Source organism: Procambarus clarkii, chromosome 23 (assembly GCF_040958095.1).
Source record: "Procambarus clarkii isolate CNS0578487 chromosome 23, FALCON_Pclarkii_2.0, whole genome shotgun sequence".
Taxonomy (NCBI): Eukaryota; Metazoa; Arthropoda; class Malacostraca; order Decapoda; family Cambaridae; genus Procambarus; species Procambarus clarkii.
Window position 1 is genome coordinate 1,895,784 of NC_091172.1, and position 19,727 is coordinate 1,915,510.

General features: G+C 40.9%; 2 long non-coding RNA genes across 2 annotated transcripts in view; one reads left to right on the plus strand and one right to left on the minus strand.

Moving 5' to 3' along the window:
- Positions 1–19,727, minus strand: part of LOC138367705 (uncharacterized) — a 569,092-nt gene that overhangs the window by 430,755 nt on the left and 118,610 nt on the right. The gene's annotated exons all lie outside the window — the stretch shown is intronic.
- LOC138367704 (uncharacterized) lies at positions 16,427–17,826 on the plus strand. Its single transcript, XR_011229399.1, has 3 exons — positions 16,427–17,112; positions 17,241–17,367; positions 17,751–17,826. It is a non-coding gene; the product is annotated as an uncharacterized lncRNA (long non-coding RNA).

A 19,727-nucleotide genomic window follows, 5' to 3' on the forward strand; every position in this document is an offset into this window, starting at 1 on the left:
TCAAACTGCGAATATGTGCAGAGAGCCAGAATTTGGCTCCAAAATATGGCTCAGGCGTCGAAATTGTAATATTTGGGATATTTCGAAAACTGCAAGGGAGTTTGTGCAAAATGTGACTCACTGCCGCTTTCAGGAATTGGCATATGTTGGTTATAAAAAGTCGTAATTTCAATCTGCGAATACCTGCATAGAGCCAGAATTTGGCTCCAAAATATGGCTCAGTCCTCGAAATTGGGATGTTTGCGATATTTTTAAAACTGCAGGGAGGTTTGGGACAAATGTGACCAAACGCCACTTTCAGTACTTGGCATATGTTGGGTATAAAAATCGTAATATTAAACTGCGAATACGTGGAGAGAACCAGAATTTGTCTCCATAATATGGCTCAGGCCTAGATATTGGGATATTTGGGATATTTCGAAAACTGCAGGGGGGTTTGTGCAAAATTTGACTTACTGCCGCTTTCAGGACTTGGCATATGTTGGGTATAAAAAGTCGTAATTTCAAACTGCGAATAAGTGCATAGAACAAGAATTTGGCTCCAAAATATGGCTCAGGCCTCGAAATTGAGATGTTTGGGATATTTTAAGAAATGCAGGGAGGTTTGGGACAAATGTGACTCACTTCCGCTTTCAGTACTTGGCATATATTGGGTGTAAAAAATCGTAATTTCATACTGCGAATACGTGCAGAGAGCCAGAATTTGGCTCCAAAATGTGAATCAGGCCTTAAAATTGTGATGTTTGGGATATTTTTAAAACTGCAGGGGAGTTTGTGCGAAATGTGACTCACTGCTGCCTTTAGGGCTTGGCATATGTTGGGTAAAAAATGTCGTAATTTCAAACCGCGAATACGTGCATAGAGCCAGAATTTTGCTCCAAAATATGGCTCTGTCCTCGAAATTGGGATTTTTGGGATATTTTAAAAACTCCAGGGGGGTTTGGGACCAATATGAGCAAATGCCGCTTTCAGAACTTGGCATATGTTGGGAATAAAAAGTCGTAATTTCAAACAGCGAATACGTACAGAGAGCTTGAATTTGACTCCAAAATATGGCTCAGGCCTCGAAAGTGGGATGTTTGGGATATTTTGAAAACTGCAGGGGAGATTGTGCAAAATGTGACTTACTGCCGCTTTCAGTACTTGGCATATGTTGGGTATAAAAAGTCGTAATATCAAACTGTGAATACTTGCAGAGAGCCAAAATTTGGCTCCAAAATATTGCTCAGGCCTCGAAATTGGGATGTTTTGGATATTTTGAAAACTGCAGGGGGGGGATTGGGACAAATGTGACCAAACGCCGCTTTCAGTACTTGGTATATATTGGGTATAAAAAAGTCGTAATTTCAAACTGCGAATACGTGCAGAGAGCCAGAATTTGGCTCCAAAATATGGCTCAGGCCTCGAAATTAGGATGTTTGTGATATTTTGAAAACTGCAGGGAGGGTTTGGGACAAATGTGACCAAACGCCGCTTTCAGTACTTGGTATATATTGGGTATAAAAAAGTCGTAATTTCAAACTGCGAATACGTGCAGAGAGCCAGAATTTGGCTCCAAAATATGGCTCAGGCCTCGAAATTGTGATGTTTGGGATATTTTGAAAACTGCAGGGGAGTTTGTGCAAAATGTGACTCACTGCCACTGTCAGTACTTGGCATATGTTGGGTATAAAAAGTCGTAATATCAAACTGTGAATACGTGCAGAGATCCAGACGTTGACTCCAAAATATGGCTCGGACCTCGATATTGGGATGTTTAGGATATTTTGAAAACTGTAGGGAGGTTTGGGACAAATGTGACAAAACGCCGCTTTCAGTACTTCGCATATTTTGGGTATAAAAAAGTCGTAATTTCAAACTGCGAATACGTGCAGAGAGCTAAAATTTGGCTCCAAAATATAGCTCAGGCCTCGAAATTGGGATATTTGGGATATTTCGAAAACTGCAGGGGAGTTTGTGCAAAATGTGACTCTCTGCCGCTTTCAGGACTTGGCATATGTTGGGTATAAAAAATCGTTATTTCTATCTGCGAATACGTGCATAGATCCAGAATTTGGCTCGAAAATATGTCTCAGGTCTCGAAATTGGGATGTTTTGGATATTTTGAAAACTGCAGGGGAGTTTGTGCAAAATGTGACTCACTGCCACTTTCAGTACTTGGCATATGTTGAGTATAAAATTCGCAATTAAAAACTGCTAATACGTGCAGAGACCCAGAATTTGGGTCCAAATAATGGTTCAGGCCTCGAAATTGGGATATTTGGGATATTTCGAAAATTGCAGGGGAGTTTGTGCAAAATGTGACTCAATGCCGCTTTCAGTACTTGGCATATGTTGGGTATAAAAAGTCGTAATTTCAAACTGCGAATGCGTGCATAGAACCAGAATTTGGCTCCAAAATATGGTTCAGGCCTCGAAATTGAGATGTTTGGGATATTTTGAAAACTGCAGAGAGGTTTGGGACAAATGTGACTCACTTCCGCTTTCAGTACTTGGCATATATTGGGTATAAAAAATCGTAATTTCAAACTGCAAATACGTGCAGAGAACCAGAATTTGGCTCCAAAATATTGCTCAGGCCTCGAAATTGGGATATTTGGGATATTTCGAAAACTGCAGGGGAGTTTGTGCGAAATGTGACTCATTGCCGCTCTTAGGACTTGGCATATGTTGGGTATAAAAAGGAAATTTTAAACTGCGAATACGTGCATAGAGATAGAATTTTGCTCAAAAATATTGCTCTGTCCTCGAAATTGGGATGTTTGGGATATTTTGAAAACTCCAAGGGGGTTTGGGACCAATATGACCAAACGCCGCTTTCAGAACTTGGCACATGTTGGGTATAAAAAGTCGTAATTTCAAACTGCGAATACGTGCATAGAGCAAGAATTTGGCTCCAAAATATGGCTCAGGCCTCGAAATTGGGATGTTTCGGATATTTTGAAAACTGCAGGGGGGGTATGGGACAAATGTTACCAAACGCCACATTCAGTACTTGGCATATATTGGGTATAAAAAAGTCGTAATTTCAAACTGCGAATACGTGCAGAGAGCCAGAGTTTGGCACCAAAATATGGCTCAGGCCTCGAAATTGGGATGTTTGGGATATTTCGAAAACTGCAGGGGAGTTTGTGCAAAATTTGACTCACTGCCGCTTTCATGACTTGGCATATGTTGGGTATAAAAAGGGAATTTTAAACTGCGAATACGTGCATAGAGCTAGAATTTTGCTCAAAAATATTGCTCTGTCCTCGAAATTGGGATGTTTGGGATATTTTGAAAACTCCAAGGGGTTTGGGACCAATATGACCAAACGCCGTTTTCAGAACTTGGCATATGTTGGGTATAAAAAGTCGTAATTTCAAACTGCGAATACGTGCAGAGAGCTTCAATTTGGCTCCAAAATATGGATCAGGCCTCGAGAGTGGGATGTTTCGGATATTTTGAAAACTGCAGGGGAGTTTGTGCAAAATGTGACTCACTGCCGCTTTCAGTACACGGCATATGTTAGGTATAAAAAGTCGTAATATCAAACTACGAATACTTGCAGAGAGCCAAAATTTGGCTACAAAATATTGCTGAGGCCTCGAAATTGGGATATTTGGGATATTTTGAAAACTGCAGGGGAGTTTGTGCAAAATGTGACTCACTGCTGCTTTCAGTACTTGGCATATGTTGGGTATAAAAAGTCGTAATTTCAAACTGCGAATACGGGCAGAGAGCCAGAATTTGGCTCCAAAATATGGCTCAGGTGTCGAAATTGGGATATTTGGGATATTTCGAAAACTGCAAGGGAGTTTGTGCGAAATGTGACTCACTGCCGCTTTCAGGACTTGGCATATGTTGGGTATAAAATGTCGTAATTTCAAACCGCGAATACGTGCATAGAGCCAGAATTTGGCTCCAAAATATGGCTCAGGCCTCGAAATTGGGATGTTTGTGATATTTTGAAAACTGCAGGGAGGGGTTGGGACAAATGTGACCAAACGCCGCTTTCAGTACTTAGTATATGTTGGGTATAAAAAAAGTGTGTAATTTCAAACTGCGAATACGTGCAGAGAGCCAGAACTTGGCTCCAAATTATGGCTCAGGCCTCGAAATTGGGATGTTTGGGATATTTTGAAAACTGCAGGGGGGATTGAGACAAATGTGACCAAACGCCGCTTGCAGTACTTGGCATATGTTGGGTATATAAATTCATAAATTCAAACTGCGAATACGTGCAGAGAGCCAGAATTTGGCTCCAAAATATGGCTCATGCCTCGAAATTGAGATGTTTGGGATATTTTGAAAACTGCAGGGAGGTTTGGGACAAATGTAACCAAACGCCACTTTCAGTACATGGCATATGTTGGGTATAAAAAGTCGTAATTTCAAACTGTGAATACGTGCATAGAGCCAGAATTTGTCTCCAAAATATGGCTCAGGCCTCGAAATTGGGATGTTTGGGATATTTTGAAAACTGCAGGGGGGGTTCGGGACAAATGTGACCAAACGCCCCTTTCTGTACTTGGTATATGTTGGGTATAAAAAATTCGTAATTTCAAACTGTGAATACGTGCAGAGAGCCAGAATTTGGCTCCATAATATGGCTCAGTCCTCAATATTGGGATATTTAGGATATATCGAAAACTGCAGGGGAGTTTGTGCGAAATTTGACTTACTGCCGCTTTCAGGACTTGGCATATGTTGGGTATAAAAAGTCGTAATTTCAATCTGCGAATATGTGCAGAGAGCCAATATTTGGTTCCAAAATATGGCTCAGGCCTCGAAATTGGAATGTTTGGGATATTTTGAGAACTGCAGGGGAGTTTGTGCAAAATGTGACTCACTGCTGCTTTCATTACTTGGCATATGTTGGGTATAAAAAGTCGTAATATCAAACTGCGAATACTTGCAGAGAGCCAAAATTAGGCTCCAAATTTATTGCTCAGGCCTCGAATTTGGGATATTTGGGATATTTTGAAAACTGCAGGGGAGTTTGTGCAAAATGTGACTCACTGCTGCTTTCAGTACTTGGCATATGTTGGGTATAAAAAGTCGTAATTTCAAACTGCGAATACGTGCAGAGAGCCAGAATTTGGCTTCAAAATATGGCTCAGGCGTCGAAATTGTAATATTTGGGATATTTCGAAAACTGCAAGGGAGTTTGTGCAAAATGTGACTCACTGCCGCTTTCAGGAATTGGCATATGTTGGGTATAAAAAGTCGTAATTTCAATCTGCGAATACCTGCATAGAGCCAGAATTTGGCTCCAAAATATGGCTCAGGCCTCGAAATTGCGATATTTAGGATATTTCGAAAACTGCAGGGGAGTTTGTGCAAAATGTGACTCACTGCCTCTTTCAGGACTTGGCATATGTTGGGTATAAAAAGTCGTAATTTCAAACTAGGAATACGTGCATAGAGCCAGGATTTGGCTCCAAAATATTGCTCAGTCCTCGATATTGGGATGTTTGGGATATTTTGAAAACTGCAGGGGGGTTTGGGACAATATGACCAAACGCCGCTTTCAGAACTTGGCATATGTTGGGTATAAAAAGTCGTAATTTCCAATTGCGAATACGTGCAGAGAGCTTGAATTTGGATCCAAAATATGGCACAGGCCACGAAATTGGGATATTTTGGATATTTCGAAAACTGCAGGGGAGTTTGTGCGAAATGGGACTCACTGATGCTTTCAAGACTTGGCAAATGTTGGGTATAAAATGTAGTAATTTCAAACCGCGAATACGTGCATAGAGCCAGAGTTTGGCTCCAAAATATGGCTCAGGCCTCGAAATTGGGATGTTTGTCATATTTTGAAAACTTCAGGGAGGGTTTGGGACAAATGTGACCAAACGCTGCTTTCAGTACTTGGCATATGTTGGGTATATAAATTCATAAATTCAAACTGCAAATACGTGCAGAGAGCCAGAATTTGGCTCCAAAATATGGCTCTGTACTCGAAATTGATATGTTTGGGATATTTTGAAAACTGCAAAGGGGGTTTGGGACATCTGTGACCAAACGCCGCTTTCTGTACTTGGTATATGTTGGGTATAAAAAAGTCGTAATTTCAAACTGCGAATACGTGCAGAGAGCCAGAATTTAGCTCCAAAATATGGCTCAGGCCTCGAAATTGGGATGTTTGGGATATTTTGAAAACTGCAGGGGGGATTGAGACAAATGTGACCAAACGCCGCTTTCTGTACTTGGTATATGTTGGGTATAAAAAAGTGGTAATTTCAAACTGTGAATACGTGCAGAGCGCCAGAATTTGGCTCCAAAATATGGCTGAGGCCTCAAAATTGGGATATTTATGATATTTAAAAAACTGCAAGGAAGTTTGTGCGAAATGTGACTCACTGCCGCTTTCAGGACTTGGTATATGTTGGGTATAAAAAAGTCGTAATTTCAAACTGCAAATACGTGCAGAGAGCCAGAATTTGGCTCCAAAATATTGCTCAGGCCTCGAAATTAGGATGTTTGGGATATTTTGAAAACTGCAGGGGGGGGTTTGGGACAAATGTGACCAAACGCCGCTTTCAGTACTTGGCATATGTTGGGCATAAAAAAGTCGTATTTTCAAACTGCGAATACGTGCCGAGAGACAGAATTTGGCTCGAAAATATTGCTCAGGCCTCGAAATTGGGATGTTTGGGATATTTTGAATACTGCAGGGGAGTTTGTGCAAAATGTGACTCACTGCTGCTTTCATTACTTGGCATATGTTGGGTATAAAAAGTCGTAATATCAAACTGCGAATACTTGCAGAGAGCCAAAATTTGGCTCCAAATTTATTGCTCAGGCCTCGAAATTGGGATATTTGGGATATTTTGAAAATTGCAGGGGAGTTTGTGCAAAATGTGACTCACTGCTGCTTTCAGATCTTGGCATATGTTGGGTATAAAAAGTCGTAATTTCAAACTGCGAATACGTGCAGAGAGCCAGAATTTGGCTCCAAAATATGGCTCAGGCTTCAAAATTGGGATATTTGGGATATTTCGAAAACTGCAGGGGAGTTTGTGCAAAATGTGACTCACTGCCGCTTTCAGGACTTGGCATATGTTGGGTATAAAATGTCATAATTTCAAACCGAGAAAACGTGCATAGAGCCAAAATTGGCCTACAAAATATGGCTCAGTCCTCGAAATTGGGATGTTTGGGATATTTTGAAAACTGCAGGGGAGTTTGCGCAAAATGTGACTCATTGCTACTTTCAGTAGCAATGTTCAGTAGCATATGTTGGGTATAAAAAGTCGTAATATCAAAATATCAATACGTGCAGAGAGCCAGAATTTGGCTCCAAAATATGCCTCAGGCCTCGAAATTGGGATATTTGGGATATTTTGAAAACTGCAGGGAGGTTTGGGGCATTTGTGACCAAACGCCGCTTCCAGTACTTGGCAAATGTTGGATATAAAAAGTCGTAATTTCAAACTGCGAGTACGAGCAAAAGCCAAAATTTGGCTCCAAAATATGGTTCAGGCCTCGAAATTGGGATATTTGGGATATTTTGAAAACTGCAGGGGGGGGGGGGGGGTTTGGGACAAATGTCACCAAACGCCGCTTTCAGTACTTGGCATATGTTGGGTGTAAAAAAGTCGTAATTTCAAACTGCGAATACGTGCAGGGAGCCAGAATTTGGCTCCAAAATATGGCTTAGGTCTCGAAATTGGGATGTTTGGGATATTTTGAAAACTGCAGGGGGGTTTGCGACAAATTTCACCAAACGCCACTTTCAGTACTTGGCATATGTTGGGTATAAAAAAAGTCGTAATTTCAAACTGTGAATTCGTGTGGAGAGCCAGAATTTGGCTCCAAAATATAGCTCAGGCCTCAAAATTGGGATATTTGGAATATTTCGAAAACTGCAGGGGAGTTTGTGCAAAATGTGACTCAGTGCCACTTTCAGTACTTGGCATATGTTGGGTATAAAAAAGTCGTAATATCAAAATATGAATACGTGCAGAGAGCCAGACGTTGGCTCCAAAATATGGCTCAGCCCTCGATATTGGGATGTTTGGGATATTTTGAAAACTGCAGGGAGGTTTGGGACAAATGTAACCAAACGCCGCTTTCAGTACTTGGCATATGTTGGGTACAAAAATGTCGTAATTTCAAACTGCGAATATGTGCCGAGAGCCAGAATTTGGCTCCAAAATATGGCTCAGGCCTCGAAATTGGGATGTTTGGGATATTTTGTAAACTGAAGGGAGGTTTGGGACAAATGTGACCAAACGCCGCTTTCAGTACATTGCATATGTTGGGTATAAAAAAGTCGTAACTTCAAACAGCGAAAACGTGCAGAGAGCCAGAATTTGGATCCAAAATATGGCTCAGGCCTCGAAATTGGGATGTTTGGGATATTTTGAAAACTGCAGGGGAGTTTGTGAAAAATGTGACTCACTTCCGCTTTCAGTACTTGGCATATGTTGGGTGTAAATATCGTAATATCAAACTTCGACAACTTGCAGAGAGCCAAAATTTGGCTCCAAAATATGGCTCAGGCGTAGAAATTGGGATATTTGGGATATTTCGAAAACTACAGGGGAGTTTGTTCAAAATGTGACTCACTGCCGCTTTCAGGACTAGGCATATGTTGGGTATAAAAAGTTATAAATTCAATCTGCGAATACGTGCATAGAGCCAGAATTTGGCTCCAAAATATGGCTCAGGCCTCGAAATTGGGATGTTTGGGATATTTTGAAAACTGCAGGGGAGTTTGCGCAAAATGTGACTCATTGCTACTTTCAGTAGCAATGTTCAGTAGCATATGTTGGGTATAAAAAGTCGTAATATCAAAATATCAATACGTGCAGAGAGCCAGAATTTGGCTCCAAAATATGCCTCAGGCCTCGAAATTGGGATATTTGGGATATTTTGAAAACTGCAGGGAGGTTTGGGGCATTTGTGACCAAACGCCGCTTCCAGTACTTGGCAAATGTTGGATATAAAAAGTCGTAATTTCAAACTGCGAGTACGAGCAAAAGCCAAAATTTGGCTCCAAAATATGGTTCAGGCCTCGAAATTGGGATATTTGGGATATTTTGAAAACTGCAGGGGGGGGGGGGGTTTGGGACAAATGTCACCAAACGCCGCTTTCAGTACTTGGCATATGTTGGGTGTAAAAAAGTCGTAATTTCAAACTGCGAATACGTGCAGAGAGCCAGAATTTGGCTCCAAAATATGGCTTAGGTCTCGAAATTGGGATGTTTGGGATATTTTGAAAACTGCAGGGGGGTTTGCGACAAATTTCACCAAACGCCACTTTCAGTACTTGGCATATGTTGGGTATAAAAAAAGTCGTAATTTCAAACTGTGAATTCGTGTAGAGAGCCAGAATTTGGCTCCAAAATATAGCTCAGGCCTCAAAATTGGGATATTTGGAATATTTCGAAAACTGCAGGGGAGTTTGTGCAAAATGTGACTCAGTGCCACTTTCAGTACTTGGCATATGTTGGGTATAAAAAAGTCGTAATATCAAAATATGAATACGTGCAGAGAGCCAGACGTTGGCTCCAAAATATGGCTCAGCCCTCGATATTGGGATGTTTGGGATATTTTGAAAACTGCAGGGAGGTTTGGGACAAATGTAACCAAACGCCGCTTTCAGTACTTGGCATATGTTGGGTACAAAAATGTCGTAATTTCAAACTGCGAATATGTGCCGAGAGCCAGAATTTGGCTCCAAAATATGGCTCAGGCCTCGAAATTGGGATGTTTGGGATATTTTGTAAACTGAAGGGAGGTTTGGGACAAATGTGACCAAACGCCGCTTTCAGTACATTGCATATGTTGGGTATAAAAAAGTCGTAACTTCAAACAGCGAAAACGTGCAGAGAGCCAGAATTTGGATCCAAAATATGGCTCAGGCCTCGAAATTGGGATGTTTGGGATATTTTGAAAACTGCAGGGGAGTTTGTGAAAAATGTGACTCACTTCCGCTTTCAGTACTTGGCATATGTTGGGTGTAAATATCGTAATATCAAACTTCGACAACTTGCAGAGAGCCAAAATTTGGCTCCAAAATATGGCTCAGGCGTAGAAATTGGGATATTTGGGATATTTCGAAAACTACAGGGGAGTTTGTTCAAAATGTGACTCACTGCCGCTTTCAGGACTAGGCATATGTTGGGTATAAAAAGTTATAAATTCAATCTGCGAATACGTGCATAGAGCCAGAATTTGGCTCCAAAATATGGCTCAGGCCTCGAAATTGGGATGTTTGGGATATTTTGAAAACTGCAGGGGGGTTTGTGCAAAATGTGACTCAATTCCGCTCTCAGGACTTAGCATATGTTAGGTATAAAAAGTCGTAATTTCAAACTGCGAATACGTGCATAGAGCTAGAATTTGGTTCAAAATATGCCTCAGTCCTCGAAATTGGGATGTTTGGGATATTTTGAAAACTGCAGGGGGGTTTGGGACAAATATGACCAAACGCCGCTTTCAGATCTTGGCAAATGTTGAGTTTAAAAATTCGTAATTTCAAAGTGCGAATACGTGCAGAGAGCCAGAATTTGGCTCCAAAATATTGCTCAGGCCTCGAAATTGGGATGTTTGGGATATTTTGAAAACTGCAGGGGGGTTTGGGACAAATGTGACCAAACAACGTTTTGAGTACTTGGCATATGTTGGGTATAAAAAGTCGTAATTTCAAACTGCAAATACGTGCAGAGAGCCAGAATTTGGCTACAAAACATTGCTCAGGCCTCGAAATTGAGATGTTTGGGATATTTTGAAAACTGCAAGGGAGTTTAGCAAAATGTGAGTCACTGCCGCATTCAGTACTTGGCATATGTTGGGTTTAAAAAGTCGTAACTTCAAACTGCGAATACGTGTAGAGAGCCAAAATTTGGTTCCAAAATATGGCTCAGGCCTTGAAATTGGGATGTTTGGGATATTTTGAAAACTGCAGGGGAGTTTGTGCAAAATGTGACTCACTACCCCTTTCATTACTTGGCATATATTGGGTATAAAAAATCGTAATTTCAAACAGCGAATACGTGCAGAGAGCCAGAATTTGGCTCCAAAATGTGAATCAGTCCTTAAAATTGGGATGTTTGGGATATTTTGAAAACTGCAGGGGGGATTGCACCAAATGTTACCAAACGCCGCTTTCAGGACTTAGCATATGTTGGGTATAAAAAAGTCGCAATTTTAAACTGCGAATACGTGCAGAGAGCCAGAATTTGGCTCCAAAATACGGCTCAGGCCTCGAAATTGGGATATTTGGGATATTTTGAAAACTGCAGGGAGGTTTGGGACAAATGTGACGAAACGCCACTTTCAGTACTTGGCATATGTTGGGTATATAAATTCGTAATTTCAAACTGCGAATACGTGCAGAGAGCCAGAATTTGGCTCAAGAATAAGGCTCAGACCTCGAAATTGGGATGTTTAGGATATTTTGAAAACTGCAGGAGAGTTTGTGCGAAATGTGTCTAACTGCCGCTTTCAGGACTTGGCATATGTTGGGTATAAAATGTCGAAATTTCAAACCGCGAAAATGTGCATAGAACCAAAATTTGCCTCCAAAATATGGCTCATGCCTCGAAATTGGGATGTTTGGGATATTTTGAAAACTGGAGGGGAGTTTGCGCAAAATGTGACTCACTGCCATTTTCAGTACATGGCATATGTTGGGTATAAAAAGTCCTAATATCAAAATATGAATACGTGCATAGAGTCAGACGTTGGCTCCAAAATATGGGTCAGCCCTCGATATTGGGATGTTTGGGATATTTTGAAAACTGCAGGGAGGTTTGGGACAAATGTAACCAAACTTCGCTTTCCGTACTTGGCATATGTTGGGTATAAACAAGTCGCAATTTCAAACTGCGAATACGTGCAGAGAGCCAGCATTTTGATCCAAAACATGGCTAAGGCCTCGAAATTGTGATATTTGGGATATTTTGAAAACTGCAGGGGGGTTTGCGCAAAATGTGACTCGCTGATGCTTTCAGTACTTGGCATATGTTGGGTATAAAAGTTCGTAATTTCAAACTTCGAATACGTGCAGAGAGCCAGAATTTGGCTCCAAAATATGGCTCAGGCTTCGAAATTGGGATATTTGGGATATTTCGAAAACTGCAGGGGAGTTTGTGCAAAATGTGACTCACTGCCGCTTTCAGGACTTGGCATATGTTGGGTATAAAATGTCGTAATTTCAAACCGAGAAAACGTACATAGAGCCAAAATTTGCCTCCAAAATATGGCTCAGGCCTCGAAATTGGGATGTTTGTGATATTTTGAAAACTGCAGGGGAGTTTGCGCAAAATGTGACTCACTGCCACTTTCAGTACTTGGCATAAGTTGGGAATAAAAAGTCGTAATATCAAAATATGAATACATGCAGAGAGCCAGAATTTGGCTCCAAAATATGCCCCAGGCCTCGAAATTGGGATATTTGGGATATTTTGAAAACTGCTGGGAGGTTTCGGACAAATGTGACCAAACGCCGCTTTCAGTACTTGGTATATGTTGCGTATATAAAGTCGTAATTTTAAACTGCCAATACGTGCAGAGAGCCAGAATTTTGCTCCAAACTATGGTTCAGGCCTCGAAATTAGCATGTTTGGGATACTTTGAAAACTGCAGGGAGGTTTGGGACAAATGTGACCAAACGCCGCATTCAGTACTTGGCATTTGTTGGGTATAAAAAGTCGTAATTTCAAACTGCGAATACGTGCTGAGAGCCAGAATTTGGCTCCAAAATATGGCTCAGGCCTCGAAATTGAGATGTTTAGGATATTTTGAAAACTGCAGGGGAGATTGGGACAAATTTGACCAAACGGCGGTTTCAGTACTTGGCATATGTTGAGTATTAAATTCGCAATTTCAAACTGCGAATACGTGCAGAGACCCTGAATTTGGATCCAAATTATGGCTCAGGCCTCGAAATTGGGATATTTGGGATATTTTTGAAAACTGCATGGGAGTTTGTGCCAAATGTGACTCAATGCCGCTCTCAGAACTTAGCATATGTTGGGTATAAAAAGTCGTATTTTCAAACTGCGAATACGTGCAGAGCACCAGAATTTGGCTCCAAAATATGGCTCAGGCCTCGAAATTGGGATATTTGGGATATTTTGAAAACTGCAGGGGGGGGGGGTTTGGGACAAATGTCACCAAACGCCGCTTTCAGTACGTGGCATATGTTGGGTATAAAAAAGTCGTAATTTCAAACTGCGAATACGTGCAGAGAGCCAGAATTTGGCTCCAAAATATGGCTCAGGCCTCGAAATTGGGATATTTGGGATATTTTGAAAACTGCAGGGGTGTTTGCGACAAATTTCACCAAACGCCACTTTCAGTACTTGGCATATGTTGGGTATAAAAAAAGTCGTAATTTCAAACTGTGAATACGTGCAGAGACCCAGAATTTGGCTCCAAAATATAGCTCAGGCCTCAAAATTGGGATATTTTGGATATTTCGAAAACTGCAGGGGAGTTTGTGCGAAATGTGACTCACTGCTGCTTTCAGGACTTGGCATATGTTGGTTTTAAAATGTCGTAATTTCAAACCGCGAATACGTGCATAGAGCCAAAATTTGCCTCCAAAATATGGCTAAGGCCTCGAAATTGGGATGTTTGGGATATTTTGAAAACTGCAGGGGGGTTTGGGACAAGTATGACCAAACGGCGGTTTCAGTACTTGGCATATGTTGAGTATTAAATTCGCAATTTCAAACTGCGAATACGTGCAGAGACCCAGAATTTGGATCCAAATTATGGCTCAGGCCTCGAAATTGGGATATTTGGGATATTTTTGAAAACTGCATGGGAGTTTGTGCCAAATGTGACTCAATGCCTCTCTCAGAACTTGGCATATGTTGGGTATAAAAAGTCGTAATTTCAAACTGCGAATACGTGCAGAGCACCAGAATTTGGCTCCAAAATATGGCTAAGGCCTCGAAATTGGGATGTTTGGGATATTTTGAAAACTACAGGGGAGTTTGCGCAAAATGTGACTCACTGCCACTTTCAGTACTTGGCATATGTTGGGTACAAAAATGTCATAATTTCAAACTGCGAATACGTGCAGAGAGCTTGAATTTGGCTCCAAAATATGGCTCAGGCCTCGAAATTGGGATGTTTAGGATATTTTGTAAACTGAAGGGAGGTTTGGGACAAATGTGACCAAACGCCGCTTTCAGTACATCGCATATGTTGGGTATAAAAAAGTCGTAACTTCAAACAGCGAATACGTGCAGAGAGCCAGAATTTGGATCCAAAATATGGCTCAGGCCTCGAAATTGGGATGTTTGGGATATTTTGAAAACTGCAGGGGAGTTTGTGCAAAATGTGACTCACTTCCGCTTTCAGTACTTGGCATATGTTGGGTGTAAATATCGTAATATCAAACTTCGAATACCTGCAGAGAGCCAAAATTTGGCTCCAAAATATGGCTCAGGCGTCGAAATTGGGATTTTTGGGATATTTCGAAAACTACAGGGGAGTTTGTGCAAAATGTGACTCACTGCCGCTTTCAGGACTAGGCATATGTTGGGTATAAAAAGTCGTAAATTCAATCTGCGAATGCGTGCATAGAGACAGAATTTGGCTCCAAAATATGGCTCAGGCCTCGAAATTGGGATGTTTAAAATATTTTGAAAACTGCAGTGGGGTTTGTGCAAAATGTGACTCACTTCCGCTTTCAGGACTTGGCATATGTTGGGTATAAAAAGTCGTAATTTCAAACTGCGAATACGTGCATAGAGCTAGAATTTGGCTCCAAAATATGCCTCAGTCCTCGAAATTGGGATGTTTGGGATATTTTGAAAACTGCAGGGGGGTTTGGGACAAGTATGACCAAACGCCGTTTCAGATCTTGGCAAATGTTGGGTTTAAAAATTCGTAATTTCAAAGTGCGAATACGTGCAGAGAGCCAGAATTTGGCTCCAAAATATGGCTCAGGCCTCGGAATTGGGATGTTTGGGATATTTTGAAAACTGCAGGGGGGTTTGGGACAAATGTGACCAAACAACGTTTTGAATACTTGGCATATTGAAATTGAAATTGAAATTGAAATAAGTTTATTGAGGTAAAATACACACAAAGGGATGAGGTAGCTCAAGCTATTCTCACCCCGTTCAGTACAACGTGTTAATATATACATATACACACATCACAAATAAACATATTACCAAACATTCTGAGAGGTAAAAATATACATTTCCTCCCTCACAAGGAGTATGGTATCAGACGTACACACAAATACTTTTATGACCTAGGTATACTGTATAGACAATTTGCAAGACACCTGCAGATAATTCAACAAAATATTACAATCTTGGTGCAAAATTCTTATATCTCTCAAGAATATCATCAACCTTTCCGTTGTGACACATCCAGGCTATTTGTTCAGGAACAGTCCTTATCTCAGTGTTTCTATATACACTAATCAACGGACAATCAAGAATATAATGGGCAAGGGTGTGAGACCTTAACATACCACATAGTTTACACTTCGTGTCATTACCATGAACATCTATCCCATATTCCCAGTAATATTTGTACCCAAGCCTGAGCCGCATGTACACAGAGTCACTCCAAGCATTTCTCCTTTTACCATAAGTGAAATGGGTGTTTTGACTCACATACATGTAGTGTTGCATGGTTTGACTACTCTCATACATTATCTCTCTCCTCTCCACTCCCGCCTGTGCCTGAATATTTCTGATTTTGCTTCTTATTTGTCTCATTGTGAATTCACATTCGATGTCAACTTGTGGTTTTGATGTGGCACGTTTGGCCAAGTCATCCGCCACCTCGTTAAGCACTATTCCAACATGAGATGGAATCCACATGAATTTCACACTATAACCTTTCAGCTGTATCTCAGTTATTCTTCTCTTACAGTCCTCCACTATAGACATGAAGACTGGGTTTCTACTGTTTAAGGACTCCAGTGCTCCTCGGCTATCGACAAATACAAAAACATTTTTGTCGTCATGACGTACTTCCTCCAAACACGCCAGAATGGCCTGCAGTTCAGCTTGTGTGGATGATATATAATTACTAAGCCGGAGTTCAATTATCCTGTCCACAGTCCCAAACTCCGTATAATCCCTTATTAGGACGCCACACCCTGCCCTGCCATCCTCCGCCACCGACCCGTCGCAATATACATGTAAACTGTTGCCTCTTGGTAACCGAGATATCATGCTTTGGGTATAAAAAGTCGTAATTTCGAACTGCAAATACGTGCAGAGAGCCAGAATTTGGCTACAAAACATGGCTCAGGCCTCGAAATTGAGATGTTTGGGATATTTTGAAAACTGCAAGGGAGTTTAGCAAAATGTGATTCACCGCCGCTTTCAGTACTTGGCATATGTTGGGCATATAAAGGGGGCATATCAAACGCAAAAATTCGGAAAAATCGAATATTTTTGAAAAATTTATAAAAATTCTACAACGTTCTGGCAACACTTTGGCGCAAACACGATAATGTTATGATATAAATTAAAGTATTTATGGTACATTTCCATGCGTAATTGTGCAGAATCCGGTGCCCCGCGGCTGTGGCGCGCCAAGAGTATTGCGTCGTACGTTCTAAACGTCAATTTTTTCGTAATAACGTCGGAAATAACTATGTATATATGACAACAAATATACACTAATTGGCAACCGTCTCCTAGTGGGGGGTGAGTGAGGTAGTCACATGGTGTGTCCTGTTGAGTGGAGGTGTCGACGCGTGCTCCATTTTGGCTCCTGAAATCTTGCTTTTGTAGCGTCTAGTGCACAATGACCTATAAACGGAGGGCTCGGAAGGCAAAGGAAGCCAATTTGGCACGCGGTCGCCGTCTTTGGCAGGAAAGGAGAGCCGCTGTAGCGCAAGGGAGAGTTATATCAAGTGAGGATGTAGGCGGCCTCCCCGCCTCACGCCTCGACCCTCCTCACACACCCTCCTCAACCCAGCCCCTCCATGTGTATGGACTGGCCACGACAGTGCCATCTACATCTACTGGTGTGGCAGTGCCATCTACATCTGATGTGGCAGTGCCATCTACATCTACTGGTGTGGCAGTGCCATCTACTGGTGTGGCTGGTGTTGCAGTGCCATCTACTGCTGTGGCTGATGTTGCAGTGCCATCTACTGTTTCAATAGACCAATTTCAATAGGTTAGTATGTTTTAGTGTTATAATCTGGTATTTTGTAATATGTATGTGCAGGATATATATATGTATAATTTTTTTTTTATTTTTTATTTTTTATTTTTTTTTCAATTTTTTTTTTCGTTTGTTATCAGGGGATGTGCATGGAACTTGCACACCTTGCTCAATGGATGCCTATCTGCAAGGGTGCCAATTATGAACAAAATCTGTTGAAGTCAAGCTCAGTTACAGGTGGCCGAACTTTGATCTTATTTTACTCAGGTAAGTAATTTACAACTTCAAAGTACATCATAGCTTTCATTTATTAATCAATTTACATGCAAATTACACCTTATATGTAGAGTTTGTGCTTCTACAAAACCTAGTAGACATTTTAGTCCAAAGTCCATTTGTTGATTTTATAAAAATTTATAAACATCATATATTGCATATTTTTGGAAGGGTAACTTTGAAAAATTATATTATTGCACAAAACTTTTTATTCCTAAAACTGATCACTACAATCCTTTATTATGTGCTAATTTTAATATCTGAGTGTTATAGAAATGATTTTAGTTGACAAATGTGGTCCCTAAAATTATTTGAAAATGTTGAAAATTCGTTGCATAATACGTTGTGTATTTTTTTTCTCCTTTTCTGTTTAGGGTGTGATGGTGAAACTTGGACCAGTTGCAGCCCTTTCTATAACCATTTCATAAATAAATTTATAAGCAAATCAAACAATTTTTAATTTAACCTTGATATGCCACCTAAAGTCGTAACTTCAAACTGCGAATACGTGTAGAGAGCCAAAATTTGGTTCCAAAATATGGCTCAGGCCTCGAAATTGGGATGTTTGGGATATTTTGAAAACTGCAGGGGAGTTTGTGGAAAATGTGACTCACTACCCCTTGCATTACTTGGCATATAATGGGTATAAAAAATCGTAATTTCAAACTGCGAATACGTGCAGAGAGCCAGAATTTGGCTCCAAAATGTGAATCAGGCCTTAAAATTGGGATGTTTGGGATATTTTGAAAACTGCAGGGGGGATTGCACCGTATGTTACCAAACGCCGCTTTCAGGACTTAGCATATGTTGGGTATAAAAAAGTCGCAATTTTAAACTGCGAATACGTGCAGAGAGCCAGAATTTGGCTCCAAAATACGGCTCAGGCCTCGAAATTGGGATATTTGGGATATTTTGAAAACTGCAGGGAGGTTTCGGACATATGTGACCCAACGCCGCTTTCAGTACTTGGTATATGTTGCGTATATAAAGTCGTAATTTTAAACTGCCAATACGTGCAGAGAGCCAGAATTTTGCTCCAAACTATGGTTCAGGCATCGAAATTAGCATGTTTGGGATATTTTGAAAACTGCAGGGAGGTTCGGGACAAATGTGACCAAACGCCGCATTCAGTACTTGGCATTTGTTGGGTATAAAAAGTCGTAATTTCAAACTGCAAATACGTGCTGTGAGCCAGAATTTGGCTCCAAAATATGGCTCAGGCCTCAAAATTTAGATGTTTAGGATATTTTGAAAACTTCAGAGGAGATTGGGACAAATTTGACCAAACGGCGGTTTCAGTACTTGGCATATGTTGAGTATTAAATTCGCAATTTCAAACTGCGAATACGTGCAGAGACCCAGAATTTGGATCCAAATTATGGCTCCGGCCTCTAAATTGGGATATTTGGGATATTTTTGAAAACTGCATGGGAGTTTGTGCCAAATGTGACTCAATGCCGCTCTCAGAACTTGGCATATGTTGGGTATAAAAAGTCGTAATTTCAAACTGTGAATACGTGCAGAGCACCAGAATTTGGCTCCAAAATATGCCTCAGGCATCGAAATTGGGATATTTGGGATATTTTGAAAACTGCAGGGAGGTTTGGGACATTTGTGACCAAACGCCGCTTCCAATACTTGGCATATGTTGGATACAAAAAGTCGTAATTTCAAACTGCGAGTACGTGCAAAGAGGCAAAATTTGGCTCCAAAATATGGCTCAGGCCTCGAAATAGAGATATTTGGGATATTTTGAAAACTGTAGGGGGGGGTGGTTTGGGACAAATGTCACCAAACGCCGCTTTCAGTACTTGGCATATGTTGGGTATAAAAAAGTCGTAATTTCAAACTGCGAATACGTGCAGAGAACCAGAATTTGGCTCCTAAATAAGGCTCAGGTCTCGAAATTGGGATGTTTGGGATATTTTGAAAACTGCAGGGGGGTTTGCGACAAATTTCACCAAACGCCACTTTCAGTACTTGGCATATGTTGGGTATAAAAAAGTCGTAATTTCAAACTGTGAATACATGCAGAGAGCCAGAATTTGGCTCCAAAATATAGCTCAGGCCTTAAAATTGGGATATTTTGGATATTTCGAAAACTGCAGGGGAGTTTGTGCGAAATGTGACTCACTGCCGCTTACAGGACTTGGCATATGCTGGGTATAAAATGTCGTAATTTCAAACCGCGAATACGTGCATAGAGCCAGAATTTCGCTCCAAAATATTGCTCAGGCCTCGAAATTGGGATGTTTGAGATATTTTGAAAACTGCAGGGGGGGTATTGGCTCCAAAATGTGAATCAGGCCTTAAAATTGGGATGTTTGGGATATTTTGAAAACCGCAGGGAG